The sequence below is a fragment of the Haliaeetus leucocephalus genome, unplaced genomic scaffold (assembly GCF_000737465.1).
Source record: "Haliaeetus leucocephalus isolate CR32 unplaced genomic scaffold, Haliaeetus_leucocephalus-4.0 Scaffold339, whole genome shotgun sequence".
Taxonomy (NCBI): domain Eukaryota; kingdom Metazoa; phylum Chordata; class Aves; order Accipitriformes; family Accipitridae; genus Haliaeetus; species Haliaeetus leucocephalus.
The window spans coordinates 9,295,793-9,316,823 of NW_010972775.1; positions in this window are offsets into that span (position 1 = coordinate 9,295,793).

A 21,031-nucleotide genomic window follows, 5' to 3' on the forward strand; every position below is an offset into this window, starting at 1 on the left:
TCACCTGCTTGGGCAGGTGTCTATATTGCTATTTCTGACTTCACAGTCCTTTTGTGACTACTATTCCTTCTATGCTACTTTGCCAGTTATTTTTTCTTCTGCCTCTTTGATTTTCTAGTGTTGTCAGAATTGTTCTGCAACCGTATTTCTCCCTCTGTGGTTGCTTCTTTTCCTTGTGCTCTGTCCTTGTTGACATAGCTCAGTGGATCACTGTCATCTTCAGTGGATGCCTGCCAAGTTTTCAGCTCAGCTACTGGCTGGTAATCTTGGCTATAAATACAACCCCCCTCTTTTGACAAGCTCATAATAAATGAGAGAAGTTATTATTTCACACAAGTATGGAATTTTAACATGGATGTTGTACATTAAGTATTTAGAAACATAAAATCCTGCTTTGAAAAATACGCCTGAAGAGTTGCTCCATGCAAAACTTGTAAAAGTGCCCTTATTTTGCTAGTCATTAGTAAGTAACCAGTGGTGCTTCTGTGTTATATATAAATGTTTAGAGAGGCTGACTGTCACGTTTCTTATATTTGCAGAAAGTCTAGCACAAGAAAGCCTGAAACTTGTTGACCTGTAGGTGCTTTCTCTGTAAATGGTAAATAACAGGGATATGGTAGGTGTCAACAGATGGTACTATTACATGCAGTCTTTCAAGAGTTTTTTTCCTTAGTCTATGAGCATATGTTCAGTCTCGGGAAGACATGCTGTGTTGCTGTTAGCTTTGGTTATGCAAGTCTCAGTATAGTGACACGTCTTTTGGAGGGGGCGTATGAGAGCAGCAGGAGAATTTGTTTTCTACCCAGGTTTTTGATTAAATTCAGTTCTTGAGGCGGAGCTGCTCTTTGAGCACTGCCCATTGTTGTTGGGCTTATTATTGAAGGACTAGATTGCCTAGAGGGAATTCAATAATCTCTGTTGCAAGCCTTGAACAGAGGTCCTGCATAAATAGAAAAAATTACACCTAAATTATACCCAGACTTGACATCACTGGTTTGTCTTCCATTAGGAAGCTGACCTGCAAGTCCCGAGACATTTGCCATCATTTGGAAGAGCAGCGTCAGAATGAATGCTGCTGTGGGAAGAAAGGGAAACAAGGAAAAATAAATTTCACAGTATCATACACATTTTGTATGGCATTTCATTCAAATGATCTGTTCGACAAATTCCACGGACTCTACTTTTCTATTAAGGGAGAAAGCAAAGAAAAAATAAACAACTGAATATATGTGTGTTCTGGCAAGCAAATTTAATTTCATCATTGGCCATAGATATAGAATGGCTTGGCAATACAGATAAATACATTCTTTGGTTAAGAGGTATAAATATTAGTGAAGGAAGAAAACATGTTTTGATGTTTAAAGTGCATGGAAATCATGCTCTGTGTTCACCTGTACTTGTGCAGCTTAACAATGGTCCTTTTGCTAGTCATATCCATTGTTCTGTCATGCCCATTGTTCTGGTACTGTTAGAAAGTAAAGATGAAAGTTAAAATTTTCTGGTAAGAAATACTATTATTACATGGGTTTTATTTGGGGAAAGTCTGATAGATAAGTGTATGTATCTGTTAATATATGAGTTCCAGTATAATTTATGAAGTATGTTGTTGTCTTTCTTTATAACATCCCTCAACTGTTGGAGAGAGAAAAACTTGGTCTTTGATAATCTTTTCCTGAACAAAAAAAGGTATTAAGAATGATCACCAGTTGGTCAGCTGGAGTGGCTCTGAAAAGTATGCTGATGTCCTCATGTCTTACACTGGCCACTACTCTGTGCACGAGTCACCCCCCCAGCCCCAAGTGCATACATATACCTTTTTTTTTTTTTTTTTTTTTAATTTTATTTTGACCAATGCTAGTTTATGAATTTTCCCTGCACTTGGCTGCTCATTCAACTTTATGCCATTGCCTTGTTTGTGCTAATACCACAAACTAACTGAGGTTAAGAATAATCCTTATCTGGAGCACATGCTTACAGGTTGAAAGCCACTGAGAAAAAAGTGAGAGTCTATTTAAGTTGGCCTAGGTTCTCAGGCTAAATTCCAAAGTTTGCAGAAGAATAAAGCTTGGGAAGGAAAGCTTGGAAGGGTGGGAACAGGTCTCTGGGGAGTTGAAATGAATGTTCACAAGTGCTGTGAGGTAAAAGTTTGACCAGGAGCATCTTATAATTCAGAATTGTCTGAAGTGAGAGAAAAATATTCATCTATTATGCCAAAACCAAAAGAAAAGTTTTTTGAAGAAAGCAATGTTCCATTCAGCTCCACAATTCTCTTTTTGGTGATGGATTCTAGGGAGCCCCAGAACAGGAAGTCATCAGTAGTAAATACTTCACATTCTGATGAAGGAGGCTTTCCTAAAGCCAGTAGAGACAACTGCTTCTTAGTGATACCCTTTTTTTTTTTTTTTTTTCCATTTGGTAGTTATAGTCTTGGAAGTCCTATTCAGATTGTCAGTTTAAGTGTAAATTATCCTGTTGTATAGTTTAGGTGTATGAACAAATGAAATAATTTGGATGTGCTAGTTTATGCAAAGTTACATGTACAGCAATGATTAAATCTGCCTCTGCTGAGTCACTGCACTGAACATTGCAAGGGTTTTCTTGAGAGGATATTGGCAAGTCACGAAGCAAATCAGACAGGATAAAAGGAGATGAACAGGTATGTATGGAAATGGAATTAGAAAGAAAAGGTTTTCAAACACCTTCTTTTGTGGAGAAAGTGTGTACAAATATGTCCGAATGGTACAGATGCCACCAGATATTCCAGGAACCATTTGTGCGTTATTTTGTATGTATAGTGATGAAAATCTTACATGGCAAAAGATGAAATAAAGCAATCGAGCAAAGAATTCCTTAACTTTGGGTTTGTATATCTAATGGGTTTGGTTCCCACAGATGAAATCCCCACGCTTTTGTGTGTCTGCAAAGAAACAGGCCTTTTAAGAATATTTAATACTCGGCTTTATGTTGGCTGTATCTACAGCAGGTGTTAGTAGTGTTAAACTGAATAGATTGTCTCATTATCAGTATGTAAGGTTCTGTCTATCAGAAATATTTACTTTCATTCTTCCCTCTGCACCCCTGGAAGAGGCTTTGAAGAAGAACTTGGGGTCAATATGTTCCAGAATATTAAGACTGTCTCTTCTATTTCTGTAGATATTTATGGTGAATTTTGCAATTTTATTTTTCACATCCTTCCAGGAAGTATTTGAAGTCCATCTGCACACATTTCGTCTTTTGAAATGCATGTTGATCAGATGAAATGCTATATGTATAGGTGAAGGGAAGTTCAAATGAAGGTATATTTTAGTGTGTGTGTGGGGAAATAACTTCTGCTGCTTCTGGTATATATATGCTTTCAGGGTATATACTGTACTGAAACAGAGTTATGTATCATCCTCTTTATATTTCAACACCTGTTTATTTATATCAACATATTTGGATGCTCCAAACCTTATTTATTCTTATATAGCCAATCAGCATGCAGAAGAACTAAACCATGCAACCTGGGAGTTGCTCATCAGCTGTATAATGAAGACAAATGGCATGTTAAATCTTGTTATCTGATTATGCAAAAATAACTTTTTATGGCAGCAATGGCTTTGCTTTGCAGTCTGTAGAAAGCCATGCACCATGCATCTGATTAATCATGCAAAATAAAATTGAAAGAAGGGGGGGAAAAAAAAAAAAGAAAAAAATGTGCTGTGTATTCTGGGTGTCTTCCAAGCAGGTGGCTTAACCTGGTGCTCTAAATCTTATTCTTGTGGACAGACATCAAGGCTGAAAGAATATAAAATGTTAGTGAAATTCTCAAATTGTAGTGAGCCTAATTAAGAATTGTTCTATTACTGTGATTTTAAGAAAAGCTAATATAAACTCTAATGGCAAATATTATCTAGGATTGGTTAGATCATAAATCAAATGATGAAAAGGACAAGCAGAAGGACATTCCTAAACTCCTGATCTCTTGGCTTCCCTGTAGGATCTAACCATAAAGAAAATTTATTGATGATATTCTTGATAATAGGTTCCTGCATCCAAATGAATCCAGCTTTTATTTGTTTTGGCTGGGAGGTGTATGGCTTGGGACTGTTTCTACCAGAAGCCATGTGGGTTTTTTGGGGTTTGATTTTTTTTTTTTTTTTTGGTGTGTGTGTATGGGTTTTTTGTTTGGATTTTTTTTTGAGTTGGAAAATGCACAATAAAACATCTGGCATAAGTTTCCATTTTCCTTGACATCTACAAAAGTTGTAATGATAAATCTCAAAAGGTACAAGATGGCTGATCTTGCTGTGTTCCTGACCTACTGTTTAAACAAGGAGAATCACAAATCTCAAAAGACTTGCAGGTGTCTTTTCTTGGGAGATTTTCAGATTGATGCAGTTCAGAACTCCTTCTGAAAATGAATGTTCTCTTATCACAGTACATAGGGTCTGTGGAGGTTAAGGTTTGTTTATTGTCAAAGCAGTAAGTGACAAATTGTACAGTAAATGTCTGGAGCTGTTTTTTTTAGGGCATAAAATAGAGCTAGGGGAAACTGAGTCAGATGATATGAGTATGTCTTCCATTCATTCTCAGACTTTATGTGAATATCAGGGCAATTATACACCAATGAATGGTAATGAAAGCAGACTGCATTACCGTGCAGCATCATAAAAACCCAAACCCTAGCACTTAATATGAATGTTTTTCACTTGTATGACAGAAGATAGCTTGCTTTTTGCTGGGATTTTGTGTCACAACACAAAGTGATATTTTCTGGATATTGCTTTTGCCACTAACACTGCAGCTAATCTCATCAATGTTGTCCAAGTCCATCATCTCTATGTTATTACCTTGTGTATAACAACATAGTATTTCGACTGTGCTGCAGGAGAAATGTGACCTAATTTTCCAGAAATAAGGCCTGGTTGAGAATAGGAAGCTAGGGTAATGACTGCACATTAACTTTAAAGCAGTTGATTGAACCTAGAAGCACTGTGCAACATTTCAGGGCTGCTCTGTAGTGATATAGTAGGGACTGATCATGAAAGACAAGTTGGGACCGAATGGGCTCACAATGTACATGAGAGGCTTATTGAAAGGAAGACACCCACGTTCTCTCCTTATTCACACAGTCCCTTCCTTTCCCAGTTAGGAACTCCACAACAGCATTAACAGTGAAGAATTTTTAATGTGGAACTGTGGTCTCAGAATGTGTTTTAATCTCAGGTCTGAAATTCATTGTGTTTCCTAATGGGAAACTTCAGCAACACACAGAGAGAGATTGAGAGACAGCTAGCTGAAAAATGTCTTAGAATTAATTCAATAAAACAAAGATCACTGCTTTCAAACATATATGAGATCCTTTCATCTTCATGTGGTTTAATTGCTTGAACTTAGGTTTCTATTATCTTTCTAACTACATTGTTGTAGGCAGAATGTGACGTTGGCTTCTGGCAGTAATTAGACTACACCATATATTCATCTGAAGGATGCACCCAGTTTGCAGGATGATCAACCGTACTGTGAACAAGCTGGTTTTGGCTTAGCTTATGTAGTTGCTCCCTGATGAATGCATTAGCCTTCCAGGGTCACGGGGAGTGAAATGGTGTCAGTGGAAGATTCAATGAAGAAGCAACATCTCTTGAGTCTGTGGAAAGACAAAGTATAAAAGTTCCATTTGCACAGTGTAGGGTAAGAAAGTACTTGTTCAAAATGCAATAAACAGGACATGTCTTTGACAGATTTGCTGACAGCTGGCTGCTAAAGTCAAAGTTGGAAAGTCGCCTTTGCATTATGACAACAGTGTGATGTGAGTTTAATTCTCTGCTGCTTTGCACCTTATACAGTTATTCATACCAGTGGAGAAGACTGCAAAAGAGGTGTAAAAATCTGTTAAAGTAAGATTCTCTCATATATTCTTCATACTGGTGTTAGAGTTCAGAAAGAGGAAGGATCAGGCCTTGATAAGTGTTGGATGTCTAGAAACAGTCTGACAACGTGTCAGTGATCCAGCAGACAGCAGAGAGCAGTTTGTGATGACAGCAATCATAATTTTATTTTAGAGAGTCTGAATGAAAGAGTTGGTTTCTTATGTGTCCCAAAACTCAGTGCAAGACGCTGATCCACCTTTTTTGGATCAATTTTTCTCTATAAATACCTGTTGTCTCTAAGGGCTCCACTATGCAGAGATTGGAAGTGCTAAAAACATTGAGGAGAAGTACTGCAAAGTCATTTTCCATTGTGTGGTTTTAATTGAACACCATTCAGTGCATCCTCAGTCAGGAAATAGGAGAAAAAGAAAGGTGACAGTCTTTGTATTTTATATCTTATCTGTATCATCTTTCCTTCTACTTGATGAACAAATCATCTGTCTTTATGATTTACAAAATTTGCCTTAATTCCATAAATGTTTAGTTTCCTTCCTTGGGAAATGTTTTTCTGGGTTAAGGTTTTTTTATTGGAGAGTTTAAAGGCAAACAAATGAAATATAAATGCAAAAAAGCTCCCTCAAAAAGATTCAGTTATGTGTTACTAGCAACAGGTAAGGCCCTGTATATTTAAAAAATTCTGTCTGCATGGTCTTTTCCCTAACCAGATGGAGATGGTAACATTCAGTCAACCTTCACTAAGCAATTTCCATGAACATTTAGTATCTGAGGACAAAAGCTTCTCTGTGCTCCTCAGAGATTTGGCATGCAGTTTCAGAACAACCTCTCAATGGTGTACAAATGTTTCTAAGTTGCTCAGGTAGTGTTTTTTTTGATTGTGACCTGTAAACTTCATATATTGTTGTTTCCTTTCCCTGTTTACTTGCTACAGGTGTAAAAATTCTAAAATCAGTGTCTTGATTCTGAATATGTTGGCATTTTGTATGCACATTTTTCAGTGAAATCTGTTCTGGAAAGTGTGAATTCAGAACATAAGTGCATAACAGCACTTCATATATGCCTGCTCTATACTTGGAAATGCAAAATCTACCCATTGATATCAAAGTCAGCAGAGGTGAAATTGTGTCAGCAGTAGTGAGATAATTATGAATGTGTTTCCTGGTGTAGATGGGGTCTTGGTTAGCACTGCTAAGCTCTGTAGATTCCAACTGTTAACAGAAGGATGGCATGCATAATTACTTATGAGACTGACAGTCTGTATTGACTCATTTATAGTTTTTAAGTGTATGTAAAGTGCTTTTGTGCAGCCGAGGCAGACTCTAAAACCCTTGTGAAAACATAGGAATGCTGTGTTGTTGTGATTAAACGAAACTGATGCATGATCTAATGGCTGCTTAGCTAATAAGAAGAAATGATGAACCATTTCTTTTACGGAGCTAAAATCCAACAAAAGAACTTCATGGCTGGAGGCTGTAGTGGTTGATTTGTGGTTTAGGTATTTTCTAAAAAATCAGGAAGTAAGTGTGTGTATTGCTGAATATTTTGAAAGTGTCAGGGAAATAAAACCATGTTTTTCTATAGTAATATTAATTAAACATAATATTTACTGAAGAAAAACAAATCATCATGTATTTAGAGCATCTGTGATTTTATATGTAATTTGAAGAAGAAAGTTGCTCATTTGAACATTATAGGCTAATAGAGATGGGGTTTTGTTTATTTTTCTTTGAATTAGTGTTATTAGAATCAGGTAGCATACTTCGCAAATTTCTGTCTCTATATGGATATGTAATACCTATTAAAAATATAAAAATAAGCAGAATTATTAAATGTCCATCAAGGCAGTGAGGGTGGTGTTTGGTTTGGTTTTTTTTTTTTTGACCTTTTTTCATGTGTTTCTGACAACTTTGTTGTTACTTTTTTATTTTGTCTCCTAAAATGTTTGCATGAATTCCTTTTTATCTGAGCCTGGTTTTCAGAATGTATTTTTCTTTGTGCGTACGATGCTGGTCTTGATTTTCCAAGTCCTATAGGCATTCAGGAATGTATCCAATTACATACTCTTAATTACTTTGGTTTTATATGTAACAGTACTGTAGGCTCAACTGTTAGGAATACTCACCAGTGTTACCTGCCAAATTCCATGAGCAACTGTGAACGCCCATGAGAGGCTTTATCAAACAGTGGGGCCTAGCACTTGTGACCTCCATTCCAATCAGATGAGATCTGTTGGATTTACGATTTGTGTGATAATTTTGCATGATCCGGTAAGAGCACTTTTCCATGTGTTTCTGACTTGATAATTAATAAGTTTGTGAAGGAGAGGTATAATGTGTACACATTCAAAACAGAGCTCTCATTTCAGATGACTAACTTTCAAAGGAAGAACTCTTCTTCATGGAGATGGAGAGTTCCTTAAGGGGTATTCTTGAGCATGTTTTGAAACAGTATCCTTAATTATTCTGAATTATTATTTATAAAAAATTGAGATGTAGTCAAGACTTAAAAGCTAACTATATACTAAATAATTAAATATCTTTGGAAATAGGGTATCTTTAATGCATGTGTTCTGTATAGTAACTTTGCTGACAATCTTCACATTGAACTTTGTTCATTTCTTATTCTTTTTTCTTTCTCAAATCCTTCGATTGACATTTACTTAAAATTTATTTCTTCTCAAAATTTTTCATCTAAAATAACTGTACATGGACACTACATCATAGAAGCATCCTTCTTAAAATGGACTTGATCCACTTTGTGTGAAGACTTACAAGTTATATTTCACATATATTTTGTGAGAAAAGCCAAACTACTTAAATAGTAGTTGTATCAGTTTTTCAAGTGTAGAAGTTTACTTCTTTGATAGTTTAAATTAAATGAAAGTTAGAGTTCAAATACACCTCTTTTTTTAAAAAGGTGTGGTTTTTGTGTTGTGTTCTTGCCAGCTGACAGAATAACCTTGACAGAGTGTAGGTGTTAGCCTTTGCTTCTTTTTCATACATATTTATTCTGCTATCCTAGGACCATCTAATGGGAATTAATTACTTCAGCAATGATTGAAGAAATCTTATTTTTAATCTAAGCCATTTTCTGTGAAGTTTAATTCATAACATAAAAGCAGCTCTTGGCTAATAACTAAAAATGATATATTTTTAATGAAAAAGAATTGCCTTGAATCCTCAGTGTCCAGCAGACATGCCTGTGTCTCTCCAACAATCATAGCAGATCTTTGCCATATAATGTTTCATACTTCCTTATCTTTTAATTACTGGGCAAATTCAAGATTAATAATAAAAGTTGTCTTGAGTGAACTAAGGGACTTTTAAAGATGCAGGGGAGACTGGTTTCCAGTTCAGTTCTTTCATATTAAGAAATATGAAATTGGTTTGGGAAGAGCTCAAGCTAATAAGACTTGAAGTCCCCTATTTTCCAGTTTGAACACAGGCACAAATTTATCAAATAGATATATGATTGTGTGTGGGGGCTTGTAGAAATGTTCATAGTGTTATTTCCAAATGACCCTCAGTTCTCTGCCTTTTTATGTTTCTGAATAATTTTTAGCAACATCATAGTTATAGTTCACAAATAGTATAGTCACATGCCAATGCAGCAAAACCCTCAATTTCTTGAGTAGCTGGGTTTGTTAGTCAGAATAATGCTGCAGAATAACTAGTTGTGAAGCACATAACCTGCAGATAGGTGACTGAATTGGCATTCAGAAGCCTGGCTCTGTTCCTTGGTCTGGCACAGATTTATTGTATGGCTTAGGCACCTGTCTCTGCTTCTGTTTCCCTTTATTCTAGTGTGTCTTATCTATTTTGAGAATCCCTTTGCAGCAAAAATATCTACTTCTGGTTGCATTTTTACAGATAATAGGTGGTATATATAAAGTGTATCTGTACCAGATATGTTATAAAACATGTTCTACTAAAACAAATGTAAGCAGATAACTCTTTCTTCCCTACTTTTTCCTAGAGGAAAGTATTTTACATAGTTGTCTGTAACTTAATTTAAAATTCAGTATAATCATAGATCAGACAGCATGTTATGTCTGAATTAAAACCTTAACAGCTTTGAATTTTAAATTTGGATCTCAATTTGCCCTTTAATGAATTTAAGTAGTTCCTTAAATTTGAAGAATACTCAGCCTTTTGGGATATCTGAAGTTTTTGCTTTGGACTTGCCTTTTTGATATCTAGTGGTAGCAAATATAGAAGGATTAGAATTTTGCCAAATGAAGTAATATCTGAAAATGACCTAATACCTCATAGGTTCTTTTAATTATTCCATATTTTATTTATGAACTATTTTGCTTCTGGGAACAACTCCCAGTTCCTATGGCATCATGAGATTTCATTTTTGCATAGTACTGTTTCAGGAAGGCACCTTTAAAATAGCCAGGGGAATCATTGTAGAACTATGTGACTCTAACTTCTAGGTGAAGTGTACATCAAAAGCTTAAAAAACACTGTGGCATGTGTATAGATTTACTTCTGTTTTTAACAGGGGAATTTTTTGATATATTAGTGAGGCTGTGAAACAATTAAGTACTTGTGTAATATTGTTATTTGCAGTTTATCAGAAAAATTGCTAATTGTCTTGCAGGAATTATTGATGGCTGTGGTGAATGCAACATCTTTTAGTTCCTAGCAGTAGCTCTTGCATTTTTAGCTGGGAAAGGGCATAAAATTATTGAATAACCTCTTTAAAAGAAAGAAGTTATCTTTCTCTGGGTTGTGTGAGAGAAATTAAAATAATTTCAGAAGATGTGATGTATTTTTCATACCAAATAAAAAATTAGTATTTAGGAAAATGTAAAGGATGTCTGCTTTTAATGGTGAAAACTCAAGTAGAAGTCCTTTTAATACCTTTCTGATGAATAGTGAAAAGGAACAGATGAACTGGTCATACATTAATTGACTCAACAGAAAAATCAGTAAAAAGAAGAATTAATTTACATGGGTTTGAAGAGCACTAATGCCTGATTCCCACCATCATTTCTTATTATCAAACCTTGTATTGTGGTGAAATCTCACGCAGCTTTACCAGACAATAACAAAGAAAATTTTATTAATAATTGTCCATGACTATATGGCATCACAGCTTTAGTTTTTAAGTGAACCTTCTAGCTTTCTCTTAGCAAAGATGATACTGGGTATAAGTGGTAGTTATAGAAGGTTCTGAACTGAGACAGAGAGGTGCAGATTTTACTTTTTTTAATTCATCTGCCTGTTCAGTTATGTGGTTTCCCCAGACTTTTTTTCCATAAGAGCTACCTATGAGCCCCGATGTTGAGCTGCATATTTATGTTCCACTTCAATAGTCTGTGTAAATGGTGTTGTCAAGTGCCTCATGCTTTTGCTGTCATTGTAATCAGGATCCCAGAAGTTATTTATTACGTTATTACTATATATTAATTATATTATTAATATTTATTATATTAACCATTTGCCCATATTACACAGAAAGGGTTAACAGGAATTTGACTTAATGTCTTTGTCAGTTGCACAATATGGCTGTAGCTGATTGTGATCACTTTAGATCTTTGAAAGGTTTTGGGTTTTTTTAAAGCAAACACTGGATATATAGGTAAAGAAGCATTATGAAATATTCTCCGGTGATGACTTTCAAGTTGTTAATGAATGATTTGTTTGCCTCTGAATATTGATAACCTCACTACAGTGAAAATGGATTTACTTTTCATATTGATATCTCCCTCTAGAAATTTCAAGGAGTCAGATTATTCATGGGCATAAAAAAAAAAAATTACTTACTGCCTACAATTACCAGAGGGCAGGTTTGCTTGAAAAGTCGATTGAAGCCTTCCTATTTGGTCTAATAAAATCATTGAAGCATATTAAACAGTAAACACCAATAATTATAGGCAGAGATAGTGACATACCCTGTATTGTCCCTCAGGAAAAAAACAACGTGCAGTCCTTAGAAAGTAAATTTGGAAGATAAAGCTGCCTGAATTTCAATTCTGATTCTGTCACTGGCCCTCTATAGTTTAAACAAATCATTTAATCCTACTCCCTCACTTTCTCTGTGTGTGAATAATTATGGTGGGACATTGCTTCCCTCAGAAGAATACAACTGTGGATAGGTTAGCAGCCTAGGATGAATGCTGAGAGGTACTCACTGTTCTTGAAATACTGACTTGTGACCTTTGGCTCACTGTTGGCCTAATCAGAAGTCTCTTCTTACAATACCACCAAGAAATATGAATTAAAAAATGAGCCTGCATGTTAGAGCAATGTAAACATCTGTAGCAGAGACTATACGTCAATCTACACATGGGACAGCATGTTATCTTGTTCTCTGGACACATCTGCTTTTATACAAGCATGTTTGTGCGTGATGCTGGGCACATCTCTCTCTTAGGGAGAAGTGTAAAGTACATTGAACTCAAGAAAAACTTGTTTTCAGTGAGATATGAATCAGGCCTCAGAGAGGAGATAAAAAAAGGTAAATTCTGAAATCTGGTGGCTGTCAAAGGAAAAAATTAATTCACTGAAGCTGAATTACCTTCTATGTTCCAACTCTGTTGGGTATCAATATAATCTTATTCAACATAAAAAAATTTCTAATAATATTTCATTAAAAAATGAGAACAGCTTTAATTTTCATAATTATAATGCTCTTTCTTTGGCAAAATAAAATAGAATATACTTTTAATAAAAAAGTTGACACGAAAATGTGATATAAAAAAAATATTTAAAATGGTTTGATAAGCTAGCAGCCAAAGGTGACTTTGACTGTTCAAGTTTTATGGATTCTGATTCTTCTTTTTGAATCTTTTAGCATCCAGTTGTGCCCTTATCTCAAGAACAAGTTTCCCAAAGCTAATTCCTCTATTGTACAGGTTACAAATCTCATTGAGAATGCTTTCTTCCTGTAAATCACATTTGTGAATGAAATTATGCTGGTGACAAACACCATATTCATAGTTAATTTCATCAAGTTTTTTTTTTCTTTTGTTTTAATGGTCCTGATTTTGCAGAACATAAATCTACTCTTACTAGACTGTTTTGAAAAACAGGTGTTTATAGGCAGGCTTTGGTACAAGGTCAATATCGATACTATTGAGATATGTCTTTTTTTGATGGTTCTTTAAATAATGCAGAATTATTTGCAGGGTTACTTTCAACTGTAATGACGTAAAATGGACAAATAGCCTTCCTAGAGATGTAACTTTGAACGAATTCCCTAGATTTGTTTTAAATGTTGTAGCATTGAGATTATCTTTCCAAGTATGAGTTTATGCATCTGTTTATATGTTCCCTTGGAATACAAATTCAGGTTCAGGTAGTTTTTGTTCACAGTGCTTATGGAGCTGGTTACCATGATTGCTACATGGGTACTACTGAAGTAGCATGGATATTATCATAAACTGTTGAAGTATTAACACTGGAGAAAAATTGCCCTCTCCCAACTTGCCTTTCTCTAATGTAAATGTGTGGGCTAAATACAAAGAGTTAATTTTGGGTTTGAGACAAAGAATCCACCAGTAAGCTCCCGGACTGCCATACTACACTGGTTACTACTCAAATCTTTGGGTCACTACAAAGCCCTGCTGTGGAATGAATTGTTGGCCTCAACAGCTAGACCATTTTCTGTGCTTTAATATTGAGGGAAAAGTAACGTAAATTAAGAACTCTGCCTCAAGCAGGCACAGAAGCAAGGGCACAATCATTTGGATTCCCAGGCTGAAAAGTCACATAAACTCAAAACTTTACATAAGTAGTGACCCAGTGCTCCTGCAGTCTTTAAAAGGTCTCTTCACTCACACTGTGCACTTTTAGCTCTCACTGGACAGAGTCCAACTTGTATTTAATGGTTTTGTTCCCCCCACCTCTCCCTTTTTAGCTTATTTTTCTGATATTATGGCACTGTCTGACTATAATTTTACATAGTAAAAGGTGCTGTGCCATTCTGTGTTTGTTACCACTGAGTTCAATAGCCATTTTTAACTTCTATTCAAATAGTTCTCTGACAACAAACCTTTCATCAGCATGGGGTGCAGTCAGAAAGAATGAGAAAAGCCTCTTGTACCAATTCTCTATCACATATTAACCAAAGAAATACTGAAACTGTGTTTGGTACTTGATAGAAATCTAATAAATTATGTTCTTATCATGGAATCTCAAAATGTATCTAGAACTTTATTCCTCCTGCTAGACTTTCTTCACAATATGGTCTGAAGAGTTTTTTGTTTGTTTCTTATGGTTAGTCACAGTCACCTTGGTATATACATATCTACTAATTATCCTCTGTCAGTCAGTTGTCTAAAAAATTTACAGTGTAAAAGCCTCAAAGGATGCTCTAGCTGACAGGTCTGATTTAGAATTGTGCAGTCTTTGTTACACAGAAAGGCCTTTTCTTTCAATTCTGCCCTTCTCTGTTTTATTGCAATGTATCTTGTTTTGGTTTTTGGGTATCTTTTTTTCAGTGATATTTTATTTGATACTGTCATCCAGATGCAAACTGCTACTGTAAATAATTATGTTCTTCCAAGCTTTCCTCCTCTGTTTGGCAAGTTATGTTTTCTAAAGTGCTCACTTTGCTCTCTGCATGAAGACAAATGTTACTTTCTAAGTATTCTACTTAATTGCTAACAGAAACAATATATGATGTGCTGGATTTTAAACCAGTTCAGTGTTTTAATAAGCTGATTCCAGCTATTGTATTCAGACAGATAGGACTCTTCTAGTTGGTACTAGCCTCAATAGCTGTCTCAGAGCATTCAACGAAGTTTTAACCCCTTCTCACAAACTGTTTAGCCAGCCAGTCTAAATAGTAGCAGTTGCCAAAATTGCAAGCTATTTATAAGCACTTTGTAAATAGAAAAGAGATTCAATTCATGCAATAAATTTTGTATATAGGCTTTGCTTATTGTCTGTGAGACAGTGAAGGATATATATTCAGAGTTATACTCTTCATTGTTTCCACCTAATAAAAATGCAGTAAGCAAATGTCAAATGTAAACAGTATTCTTAGTTTCTATTTTTCTTCTGCTGTGGAATTTCTCCCTGATCAGAAATGAAATTCTCTGCAGTAGAGAGAAGATGTGCTGCAATTATATGGGCTATTGAACATTATAGAGCATATTTGATTGGAGTTAAGTTCACTGCTGCTACTGACTCCAGCCCACTTCAGTGGTTCCTGCAATGTTTTGTCTCTAATGTCAAGCAGAGTAGGGGAGAATGGGGAACTTGACCTAATTCCATAATGGTCATTGTGCTGAGGAAGCTCAGTCTGGCACATGAGTTTCTCATATACTAAATAGGAAAACAGGATAGCACTTTAAGGGCATATTGATTTAATATTGTCACCTAGGTGCAAATTAGCAAGTTGATACATTGATGCATCATTAGATGCAAATTGCTATTGTTTCTCAAGCTCCTCAAGAGAATAGTCCACCTAGTTAATACTGTTGTGTCTTGGATAGATATTATTCAGGGGAATAATCTCTGCAGACTCCTTAGCTTGAGCTTGTTTGTGATGGCCTCCAGGCTGGGAAAATGTTTATCTTTTTGCAACAGAGGGTAATGAAATGCAGAACTCATGTATTCAGACTCCACTTAGTACAAAAGAAGCAGAGACACCTTCTTGGGGATCTAATTCTGTCTTGTACCTCCACTGAAATCATAATCAACAGAAGTAACTCTTGGACTAGACTAGAACATGACAGAAATGCAGAGACAGATCTACCTTTCTGTGTCCATTATATCAAAGTCACATCTAGTGTCTTCTGGTTCTGCTATGAGTTAAGGAATGCAATCTGAGGCAGGACTGCCTGCCAGCCAGCCCTCTTCCATGTCCATCCCTCTCTTTTCCTCTCCAACTTTTCCTCTGAGTGTCTCCCAATACCATTGGAAAAATACAGTGAAGGTGACTATGTAAAAAGATACTTCACTGGCTGATTGTGTTACGCAGATGATTACGTTTCCGTTCCTTATCTCTGTAAAATATCCCAATACTCATGCCATTTTACCCTTTACCTGTAGTGCAATCTTCTGTTCCTGCCATGCCTGCTGAGATTCTTCTTTCTTTCTTAGGAACTACCTCCTTGTCTTCCAGGGTCTTTTCTTCTACCCCAGGAACAATGATCACAGCTATTCATTCAAAGCACCCATGCTGTGTCACTTCAATTGTAAAAGCAAGGCAAGGTCGTGGTTTGCATTTCTGTTTCTTTTTTTATAGATCTTTCAAATGTTAAAATTTTGGTCACTAAGAATTTTAAAACATAACAGTGCAGGTATTCTGTGTATCCAGTTTACTTGTATGTAGTGCTTTTTATGTACGACTGCTGTGTAATGTATATAAACTCTGTGTGGTTTTTATGGACAAAACCCTGCTATGTGTTGTAAACTAAAATCAAGCTAGCAGGCATTGTGTATGTACAGTGCCTCCTCTACTCAAAGAAATCTAGGAGACTGTTATCTAGAGGAGGGGAGCATATTCACTACACTGTAGTTTTCCATTAGTGTTCTACTGTTTAGTGCATATTTTGGCAATCCTCTTCATTTTTTGATTCTGCTAGTCGCTAATTGACATTTGTTTTCTTAGTGTCATGACCTCAGGCCTGGAGGCTTAACTCACATTGCAGCCAACTGCCATCACTCAGCAACAAAAACCTTCCTGCTTAAATGGGTAAACATTATTGAACAAAATGTGTGGGGCCTCTTACACTTCAAAGGGATGAAAGTTAGAGCTGCCTCAGTAATTATCAGAGGAACTGCAGTGAACCAAGAGCAGTAATTGTCAGCAAGCTCTTGTATATCTAGGGCAAGTGAAGATCAAGTTCTCTGATTTTCGCCTGAGTATGCTCTGTTACAACTCCAGTAAAGTCAATTGTGCTTACCAATGTAAGCATATTTTATCCATTATATATATAGTCAAACAACAGTATACATCCAGTTTACAGGCCAGAGCTGTGAACTGCTCAGAAAGCAGGTCCTACCACCCATAGTGCTCTCTGGGTTGTCCTCTTTGCCTGGAACTCTTAATACTGTTCTGAAAAACTAGAGAAATAGGCGTTAACTTCTGTGAGACCCCAAGTCAATGCAGATTGGGTCCTGGGACTGTACAGTAGTCTCCTACTGTACTGTCAGTACTGTAATAGAAATAAGTAACAGAAAAGTATTATAGAGCAGACTTCTCTTCCTTCCTTGGATTAAGTTCTCTGATTATCTTGTATTTACTTAGTTGAAAATTAATCTATGACATTGTAATGACTTTCACTACAAAGTTTACAGTATGCCCACTTGTTATTTCATATTCTGCAGTGATTAATTTATTTAGCTAAATTCATAGTGAAGGCTTGCAGTTTTAATTGCTGCAGTCTTTGAAATCTGAACCTGAATTCTCATAGCAAAATAGTCATAGGCCATGAGTCATTTAGGAACAGTTTGCTTAGGTAAGCTGATTTTCAGCTATAGAATCTGTTTGAAAAGATCCTTTTGTTCATTATCTTCTCGATTTGGTTTGTGTTCAAATTAGGTTTTGTAAATTCATCATTTACAAATTGATATATACTCTGTAGTGTGTGTATGCGTTCACTCAGAGTAGCACACACAAGAGAAGCAGATATTCTCCTGATACATGCTTTAATTTTTCTTTATTTCAACAAATATAGTGATATCTTTTTGTAATATCCCCAGTTCTGCTCATTAGTCACAGTCTAATGTTTGTCTCCCATCTCTTGATTATAAATTCTAAAAAAACTTAGAATTTGTTTCCTGAAAATTAATTTTTATGAATCTTTGATAGTACAAGTCGATCATGTAAATTTGATGCCAAAAGGCAAACAGAAATGATATGAAAATACCATCAAAATAAGCATGTTAAACAACAGAATAGTTTCCAACACTTGCCCAGCTGTACTTTACAAATAACACTGAATCCATTTATGTTGATTTTAAGTCTGCTAGCTGAATTTAATTTAATACAATAATTTAATGTTTTCCGCATATTTCTTCAGCTCTTTACTTTTCAAGGGATTTGTAAGAAATGGGTATTTAATTCAGACTAATGCAGTAATGGTAAATTATTCTTCTGTTTTCAGCATTTGCCTACAAATTTGATTTCTACAGTCACTAGCATGAGAATATCAATGAAAACTAGTAAAATAGATTAGAGAAAAACACTGAAAATTGTTTTGTTATTTCTGTTCTGTAAGCTTCTCAAGTAATTCTGTTGATAAGCTGTTGGAGTTAAAGATACTCTTTCCTATTTGACACTAGTTGGCAAGTTTCCCACACTAATGGACAGAGAGGATAGTTTTTCATATGGAGTTGTCCTGTATGTACAGTGTATATGTGGTCCAGAGACTCTTGTTGATGTTGACTTGAAAAGTTCAAGTCAGATTTCTATTGCTTAGGGAAAATACTACTTTTCTTGGTTTAAATATACTAGATTATCATCTACCAGAATCTGCAGTTTCAAATATCCAGATTTTATTCTCCTGTTGCACACATTTGATATGTAACATTTTTTTTATCAATTTGGATAAGAGAAAAGAACTTAGACATAAATCTTTCTTTTAAATCCATTAATGCAATAACTTTCTGGTTGATTACACCTTGCAAATCAGCATGCATTTAATCACAGAGGGCAAAGGGCATGCAGAAAGGATGAAAGGTCTCTACAAGAAAATTCTGTTCAGTCTCTTCCTTACCATAAAATAGTGTTAGAAATTGGATGTACCATTTACAGCTGCCTTTGGACAGCTGTGAATTAATGGAGCGCTTAAAACCAAAATAATAATTATATTCCTGATTAGCATGAACTGCAATGATTAAACCCATAAACTCAGCCATGCTTTAATTTTGTTATATCTTGTTTTCATAATGAAAGCTCATTATACAGAGACCCTGTACAGATTTTGTAATTATCATTATTAAAAGGCAATGATGCTAATTTTGTTAGGGGCCCACTCAACTTCAAGTTAGCATATAGCCATGGGAGCTACTGTTTATATGTTCTGTTTGCCAAATGTCACAGCTATGATTGAGCTATTTGTTAGACTTGTGTTGTCCTAATTGCATCTGTCTTAAGGTGTGAAGCCTGAAGGTACATCTGGTTTTGCAGTTCTCCATGGTAACAGCCTGTGTTTATTGGTCCAGCTTTGAGTGTGAAGTGGACCAGATGCTCTCCAGAGGTCCCTTCCAACCTAAGTTATTCTGTGATTCTAGGGTAGACATTTGGCACCTTTAATCCCTTCTCTTGTGTAAACCTGCACCAGTGATGCAAACAGTCTTGACAAGGTAATGTGCTTATGAAAATGCATCCAGCACTCAGAGGAGGAGTTTAACTTCCTTCTGACACATATTTTTGATTAAGCCCATCTTAACTTTTAATGAGTTTCAATTCAACCTGTGACCTGGAAAACCATATGCTGAGTGGTTACAGTAACTCAAGCTAGATTGCTCAGATGAATGAAATGACTGAAGAGCAGCCATTGGACAAAGCTCCCATTGACTTCACTGAGAACAGATTCCTGTCCTCTTGTGTGTCCCCTTCTGGAAATAACAATGATAGTAAAATAAAGCAATTCACCTTCTCCTTTAAACATGAGATTTATAGTGGACAACAATTCCTATTAACAACTAATGTGAATAAATTGAGTTAAATTCCTTAATTCATAGGGGAAACAAATGTAATAACTTATAAAGCTTCTTGGAATTAACTCTCTTTTTAAGTGTGGAATACTTGTATTAAGTAAGCTTGTGTAAGTGATTTCTTTTTAAATTAATATGCCTGTGAAAAAGCTGCACAAAGAAAACAGTAGTTATGAATATGCTAAAACATGTATGGGGAATATGGCTAGAGTGATAACTAAGCCAAATGGTGGCATTTGCACATGCACATGCATTTCTTGAGTTCTTTATAAAGGATCTCTAGATCTTTCCAGGGTACAACAACTTTTTACAATTATGAACAATCCAGTAAAATATGTCTCGGGGATTTTCAGTGATGGAACATATGTGACATAAGAGGAGACTGAAACCTTACTCAAGTCTAGATTTACTTGCACAGAAAAGATTATAGATAACAGCCAATAGGGAGGAAATAATTTGAAAACATTTTCATAGTTTGCTGCTGGGACTTGTTGAGTCTCTTGGTGATGACCCAACATCTATGTATTTATTATTTTGATGCAAATTTAAATCCCCAAAAGAGATAAAGTGTATGAAGAACCACACAGATCTAGTTCCATCTTATGGATGTTTCCATTGGTATTTTAGGAGTTTCCTGGGTTCAGAGTCCCATGTGAAAAGGCTAAAGGCCAGTGCAAGTACTGTGTTCTCAATGCAAGTGCCGTTTAAATATGGCATTAGACAAAATTATTTTAGATAAATTGTTTTAGATTTCAGAATGTCTGCTAGTACTAACTGCTTCTTATATTTATGTATTTAATTCACACATTACTAATTCCTTTTTTTTGGTCAGATTTTAGCTATGAAGCACATCAAGGAAAATTTAATTCAATTCCCTATATTTGGCTACTACATTTGCATCCTAGAAAATAAAATAAAAAGGACAAAAATCTCTCTCTTAACCCTTATTGAATGGAGTTATATAAAATGGTCAGTTCCAAGTCTACCGGTTAATTTAAAGTGCTGTCATATCACAAGCTTCTCTAAATGTATTTGTTTTTCCAGGTCCACATCAAATTGTTTCCATGTAGTAACTGTTCTTTGGAAAATGGAAAATTAATTCTCAAATTAATTTTGCTGTTCTCCCCTGTCTTTTTTTCTCCTTTATTTCCCTTAGTGTATGTATTTACATTTGCTGTCTTAACAAACCAATACAATTGGAATTCCAACTAGAATTTTGATTACGTCAGTTGCCACTGAGAAGTGAAACTGCAGAAACAGCTGTCAGTTAACTAAGGTTAGATCAGTTGAATTAAGAAAATTTTCTCATAAATTGAAATTAATTTTTTAATGGAATATCTACTTCCCTAAAAGAGATTATAACAGCTTTTAAAATAGCACTGCAACCTTTTCCATATCAATCATATTTACTACATGAAATGTTTGAGTTCGGCCTGCTTGCACTACACCATTGCATATACCTGCATTTTGACTCACAAAAATGTTTAAAACAGCCCTGTGATGTAGAGTTAACATATTTCCCTCTCATCTTCCACA